This window comes from Oncorhynchus kisutch, unplaced genomic scaffold (assembly GCF_002021735.2).
Source record: "Oncorhynchus kisutch isolate 150728-3 unplaced genomic scaffold, Okis_V2 scaffold1199, whole genome shotgun sequence".
Taxonomy (NCBI): domain Eukaryota; kingdom Metazoa; phylum Chordata; class Actinopteri; order Salmoniformes; family Salmonidae; genus Oncorhynchus; species Oncorhynchus kisutch.
The window spans coordinates 26,109-33,620 of record NW_022263144.1 but is presented as its reverse complement, the minus strand read 5'-3'; the positions used below and the strand labels follow the sequence as shown (position 1 = coordinate 33,620).

The window sequence follows — 7,512 nt, the reverse complement described above, 5'->3', positions numbered from 1 at the left end:
TTATTTAAAAATATATTTTAAATTAACAAATATCACCAAACAAAAGAGGAATAGTCACATGAAAACAAGCATACAAACAAACTATTTACGTTGCCAGGAATCCTAAACAAACAAATCATATTAATTAATAATACACGTTTTTAAATGCCTTTAAAAAAAATATATGTAAGTAGTGCCATATTGTTTAAACTCATTTATAAAGTGAAAAAAGTTCGGTTTTTGAATTAGACCATTTGCATTTGTGAATATGAAATGTACCTACTATTATTAGCAGTTGAATTAAATATACTACATCTTTATTTATGTCAGAATTTCTGAAATAAATCATTATTCAGTCATCATAATGATCTCTTGAATCTGTAAAAGTATTACATGACTCACATTCAAATTGAGTGATTTGACAATGTAATTTACAAATGAAAGCAAATTTGAAATAGTGTATAATGCATAATCAATAATATCCAATTCAAATTCATATATTTCAATCCAACTGTGTTATTTCTTAGCTTATTCAGATATGGATTTTGTATGAGACAGAGAGAAACGCAATATGGATGTTTCTGGAAAAGGGCAGATGGCTGAACACTTGATTCCATTAAGATAATAGTTGTCACATCCTTTATCACTATATTGCATTAGTGGGTGAACCTACAAATTATTGCATTGTCAGTTCAGTATGGCAGAAATTACAATAACATAAAACAACATGATATTGAGAAATATCTTTATTCTAAGAGAATTTTGGAGATTAAATTAACAGAGTTGGTACAGTTGAACATAGTTACATTAAAATGTGTTCAGTGGGGATTTTAGCATCTAAATCTTGGTACACAGCACCACTGACTAGCTTCTCAATAACATCCCGTCTGGACTCTGCTGTGTCTTTCTTCTGCTCTCAATTTCTGGAAGAAGAAAAAAAGAGCATGTATCAATGATTCTAATAACTCTATTTCTATATCTGAGGATCAAGCAAATGCCTTCTGTTGTCACACTGTGGTTAAATGTAGCAAGAGTGTAGCAACAGTGCCTGGTCTGATGCTGTTCAATGTAGCAAGAGAGCAACAGCAATGCCTTCCATGACTGTCTACTAGCCCTCTTGAACACACTTCATGTGAATGAAAACAGGCATATCAATCCTACCTTGGGCTGTAAGTCAAGCAACTCTCACAATAGGTATCTGCAGAAAGAGAGCACAGATACATAAGAGCCATATACAGTCCAGTACTAGATGTTAGTAGGTAATCATTTTTAAAAACAAATTCAGCAAATGGACTTGTCAGAAGACACATTTTTAACAAAGGTGTGTAGACTACTTACAGTGATCCACATCGTCAGGCTGTACAGCAAGCAACTCAAACAAACACAAAGTGCAACAAGTTCCTCATACTGTGTAGCAAATTGTCTATAATCCTGTCAAAAGTGATCCTATCTTATACAAGAGTGTGATAGTTGTACTCACACAACCTATGTTCTAGTCATGTGACCTCAGGTCGGTAACAAGAAACAATAGGATCAGCATCACCAACATTCCTCATATGACATGTGGGCTGCCCTACATATTTTATCTCATAGTAGGCTAGAAAGTTTCCTCCACAAATCTTTCCATTGTCATATAACACAAATGGATTCACAAAACACAATTATTTACTCCGTAGAACTGGTTATCTAGCCTACCTCTTCAAGGGATGATGTGATGATCGTTTTTTTTTTTGCTGTCATAGGATAGGATACAGTGCACTCTCTACTACTGGTCTAAATGATATCACAGTATGCCTATATTGGCCAGTTTAAAATGAGTACGATTTTATATTAAGGTACTCTTTATAAACAGTGTATAACGGATATGTAATTGGGTTATACGTTACAGGTAGTTAATTAGTGTATAGATAACAATCTATGTATAAAAAACGTATTGTTATTTACAACAACAAAAAAACTGTGTTGAAAGAGACGAAAAAGATATGCTTAAACCGTCCAGCAGGCAGCGCTACAGCTCTGACTGCACGCTGCTTCCTACATCTACTATATATGGGCATTTCTACCTAAAAAGGATTGTGATTTGAAACGCGGTTAATTATTGCTCTCCTCCATGTGATGTCAGTTTGAGCAGCGGAAAATATGACTGTGCCAGGCAAACCGAACGTTAGCTACTTTTTAGGCAGGCTTGCCATGCACTGACTTGGTAGCAACATTTTACTTCCTTGAACTGATTTTGGTGGATAACTGAACAGCCAGACAGACCGTCGTTCATCTTCACAACAACCTGTGGATTTGACAACCAGCGTCGAGTGTAAGTTACAGTAAACGTGAACTGTTTTAGAAATAGTCCCACATTCAGACTAGTGGTGTCTACTACCAGTAACTTGTTATATGGGACGCGCGAAATGTATGCATAAGTGTTGGATTATACGTGCAACTAGTGATGTACTTAGAAAACAGAAAAGTAACGTTAGAATACGAGAAGGTATGACGTAAGCTAGCTAGCTACTTAGCTAGCACATCAAGGCTGCACGACAAACCACCACCATGGTTGCATGCACTTGATTTCTTTCTCCTGATTTCGTAATTATTGACCAGTGCACCAATTATCTAAACTGGAACGGTGTGTGCATCATTGACGTTTATATTGACAGGGTAGCTAACTACAATATGTTTTTCTCATCTAAAGCTGAACTAGATTTACTTTGAATCCAAAATCTCGCGGTAGCCCTGCCTACTGCGTCACCTGTTTTCTTCTTTGTGTTTTTTGGGCGGATCGCAACCAACTAACAGATGCATATACTGCCAGCTACTGTACTGGAGTGTGAGGCCGGTCACTACCAGGCTATACCACGATGTTCTCTTATTAATAACTAACCCATAATTTTGAACAAAAACTACTCTTTCAGTCGGATTTAAATGTCTATTCAGAGCCCAGCTCAGGAACCTCTTAATTCAGTATTCCTTGTAACATTTCTGCTGTAAAGTCCTGGAGATCCAGAAATATATTTCCCCCCTTCACAATGATGTCTAACTTCTTAGATTTCTTTGTTGATTTTTAAAATTAGTTTGAGTAGTGCAATGTCACTTGTGCTATATACGCATCAAAGTCCACCTTCCATTAGTGTCTCGGGATCCTTCTCCTGCATGACATTCACTGCAGTCTGTGGGACATCCACTACCATCTCATATCTCTTCACTCCTTCAGCTATTTTCACTGCCTCCACATAGGAAATCTGCTGGATAGCCCTGATCCTGCTACTGCGACCTCCTTCATCCTTGCAGGGCACTCTGGGAACTCAGGAATGTGATTCCCATCACAATTACAGCAACATGCTTCATCTGACTCTTCAACATATGTATTCCTTCGACAAACACTTGCCACACGTCAACTTTTTACAATTGTAACACTGCAGCGGCTTCTGTACATGCAATCTCACCGCATATCTCACATACCCAAGTTTTACATGCGTTGGGAGAACCACTTCATCAAAAGACAGTAAAAATTATAGGCTTTGCTCCTTCTTTCCGTCCATCATTCGATTCAAGTGACGTGCGTCAACCACTCCTGTCATGTTATCCCTAAACCCCACTGCCTCTATGTCCAACGAGACACCAGAGAGGACACCCTTTGCTCCCCCTGTCAATCTTCCAAAGCCCTGTGATTGGTTCAAATGGATTGGGTGAGAGGGTACATCACCATGTAATACACTCTCACAGACAGTAGGTGGTGCAGTAGTCCTATGAAGTGGGAGGAGAATGATGCTGGACCACTTTTTTGGCATAGAGATGCAGACTTGGCTGCATGCAATGTGCCACTGCCCTGTTGCATATATCCTGTTTTATTGGTCCCATGAGACTATTTTCTAAATCTTGATCCAAAAGGTTCCATGGGGGCCAAATTAATTATTGATGAGGCTCAACTTCTCAGCTGATCCTGATTTGATATTTGGGTTGTAATCTGCTCTGTAAACAGGCCACCAGTGAAAAGCCCTTATTTGAAATATGATCTAAATTTAAAAGCAGTACTGTAACTGATTTTGCTGTATGTATGAATTCACTTGCATTGGTTAAGATTTGAGTTTAGCCCAACATTAATGTTTTTGACCAGAGAGAAAATACCACTCTGTCCTGTGGTCATCATTTACATGAATAGTGATCTCTCAGCTGTAGGAGTTCTGTCCTGGAGAGGTGATGGGGAAACAGCTGTTGATGGATCATGAATATGTATCTGAATGAGTAGATTGTGTTGTGTAAATGATACATTGAATGTGCAGTAGTAGTAGTTTCCCAGATTGCATTATACTGTCCAGTTATAGATTATTTCTAGTTTTGTATAAGAGCCCTAGACATATAGGTAATGAGCTCTTTAGTCCTGTGACAAAAACAGTGATTTATTTTTTGTTGTATTCTGTACCTCCAGTATTTGTACTCAGTGATTTTGATTGATTTGATACAAAATCATATTCAGTGTTACGCTATAGTTTATCAGTATATCTATTATACTTGGATCACTACTCCCAGTTCAACTCTCATCCGATGGGAGAAGTTACAGTAGTGGTGGGATGCAGCAATTTCATTTTACTCCAATAGATTCAGTGTGCGCCATAAACTGACAATAGCGGGTCTGGGAGTGGGAGGAACATCTCTGCTGCGATCCTTCTTGCTTTGTTACGTCTGGGAAGCCATTTTGGAATTCTGCTTGTAGTGCCTGATAATTACGTACACATACACACTGTCAACTTGCAAACTTTTGTGTATGTTCACGGATAAATATTATTTTGTTATCTGGGTTAGGATCATCGAACGCACCATACCTGGAATAGACGCCTCGACATGCGGTGTGAAGTTAACGCATCTTGCAAGACAGAAATGTGTGGATCTTTTTCAACTGGATTACGCTCATAAGAATAACAGATGGGCTCTTATCTGACGGGCAAGTAGAAGTTACACGCGATATTATTGGAATTATGTTTTACCTTCCGTTTTTTTAGTAGTCATAAAATGTCATTTAATATAAATTAACGCGCATTTATTTCCCAGTTTGTAGTGCTCTGGCTCCTTTCTCCGGAATTCTGTTTTGACAGCGAACAGAACCTCGGGCCTGTTTCATTATTTCACATGTTAACTGCGACCTTAGGCTCAAACGTTTGCTTTATATTACCCTCAGTATCCGCGCAATGAGAGCCCACGTTTGATATGTATGTTATAAACGCAACGTTAATGTCAGTGCATGGACGGGTGTCTGCGTTGTTTAAAAATTGCCTTCTAAAATTAGCATTAGGCAATACGAGACTCACGGAGTTTGAGTCACTTGGACATGCATTCATATTTGTAATTTGGGCATTTTCTGCTCCAATTGCACACATTGAAATGGAAGTACAAATTTTGACATATCCAAAACCCGACGTGCAGAATCAACAATTCGATATATTTTTTTTTACCTAGCTCGTCACCTACTGTTTTGTTGAAAAGAAGATCGTTTTACAGCATGTTGTGAAAGTGGCAATTTTAAAAATGTTTCTATAGAGCTCCACAGTGGAGGTGTCATAATACCGATAAAACCTAGTGGTTAAACAGGGAAATGGTGCCAATCGTTTTTCCACCATTCATTTTTCCATTGGGGATTATAGAATCACTTAAGGGCTGTAGCTGTGTTCGAATACCCATACTGTATACTTAATGAGTATATACTACGTACTATTAGTTAATTTTAGTATACTGTAAACAAACTATTGTTTCAGTTGAGTGCTCCTCTACTTGATGTTGCGATGCAACCTCTTGCTAGCTTGTTAGCATAACCAATGACTAGCTAAACATTTTACGATTTCGGGTGTGTCTGGAGTGCCAGAGTGTGATATGGGTGTTCGTAAATCCAGAGCATTGTCAGTTTGTAAATTCAGAGCGTTTCACTCTCGGAGCATTCAGATGTCACACAGGATGCTATGGCGGAGGAGAAGGGTTGATCCGAGCGTTCAACGGCAAGCTAACTGACTAACGTTGGCTAGCTACTTCCAGACTCAAATGATAGAACACCTCGCTGACCATTTTACTCTCCCTAGCAGAGCTGGTTAGGCTGTTTTCATGTTATCCCGAGCATTGGTGACTAACTGAGCTTCTGGCAACAATTTAATTACTCTTTTTTTTTGCCAATGTTTACGGACACCGGCCATATTCAACAGGAGAGTGCTCTGAAATCGGAGTAGATAGGCTAAATTAAAAATATCCATAGAAACGCACAGCAAATATACCACTTAGCTAAGAATGATGTGAATAATCAAGTCAATGTTGGGTAGTTAGTTAATATACTGCCTGGAAAGTTTGATGTATTAGTAGCCAACTAACATCCGGTAACTAGCTAACATACCGGTAAAGTACATGCTGCTGTAATGCTATGTGGTTCGTAAGGATAGCGTAGCTAACAAATTGTCAGCTAACATAACGTAACTTATGTGAAAAGTTATTACCTTATTACATTGCTTAACATTTTCTAAACATCTGTCATAATTAGTTCAAGCAATGAATTTGTATCCGCTCTCATCGGACTTTGGCTGCATGTTTTCCACCATTTTCTTCTAATCTTAAAAATGATCAAGCCACAGCCATTTCCTGAAGAATGGCATTATGGGCTGTAAAAACACGGAAACAGTGTCCACTGCGTGTATACTTTGTATTTTGGCGAATTATTTTACGGGAACTTTTGGCATGTTAACTATATCCATACTATGACCAATAAGCATACAATATACTCAATTTGCTTCACAAATAGTGAGGTTAGTATGAGTATTCAAACACAGCTTGTGTTTCATGTGGGCTTACCCTGGCATGACGTTTTGATAACCATGTAAATCTCTCCCGGACAAGGTGACTTTCTTAAATCTAAACTATTGGTACCATTTCCCTGTTTGACCGCTCGGTTTTATGGGTATTATGACTCATACTGTGGTTCTCTATAGCAGGGGTTCCCAAACTTGGTCCTGCCCCCCTCCGTGCACGTTTTGTTTTTTGCCCAAGCACTACACTGCTGATTCTAATAATCAAAGCTTGGTGATGAGTTGGTTATTTAAGTTTGGGGAACCCTGCTCTATTGTGTGTGTGTGTGTGTGTGCGGGTGGGTGGGTGGGTGGGTGGGCGGGCGGGCAGGCTAGTGAGTGTGCCTGTGCTGTTTGTGTTCAGCCTGTCTCTCTAGTATAAGTTCATAGGTCGTGCCCTTTGCAAGATTTTACAAGCTAAGCCTGGGAAGAGTTTTCATGAGAAAGGATACAGTTTTTTTCAAATTTGACATTTCGTAGCAGGTTAGGAGAATTTACGCAGCAGATTAGGATAGTTAATCTAGCAGGTTAGGATAATTAGGTTAAAGTTATAAAGAGTCAGGGTTAGCTAAAAATGAAAATAATAATAAACTTTTATGTGAATTTGACAAAAGCGGAATCCTTACTAGCCATGACCCCTGAGAAGATGGCTTGTGAAAGCAAAAATGGAGGATGACCATTTGCTCTTTTATGGTGGTTGTGATACATTGGATGGCAGTTG

The 7,512-nt window shown here is 38.7% G+C and overlaps 1 long non-coding RNA gene across 1 annotated transcript; it reads right to left on the bottom strand.

The window, feature by feature from the left end:
- Nucleotides 1–710: 710 nt before the first annotated feature.
- LOC116365202 (uncharacterized) lies at nucleotides 711–3,237 on the bottom strand. The gene is made up of 3 exons (XR_004208079.1): nucleotides 1,318–3,237; nucleotides 1,141–1,177; nucleotides 711–902 (listed from the first exon to the last, which is right to left on the bottom strand). It is a non-coding gene; the product is annotated as an uncharacterized LOC116365202 (long non-coding RNA).
- Between the last annotated feature and the right edge of the window lie 4,275 nt (nucleotides 3,238–7,512).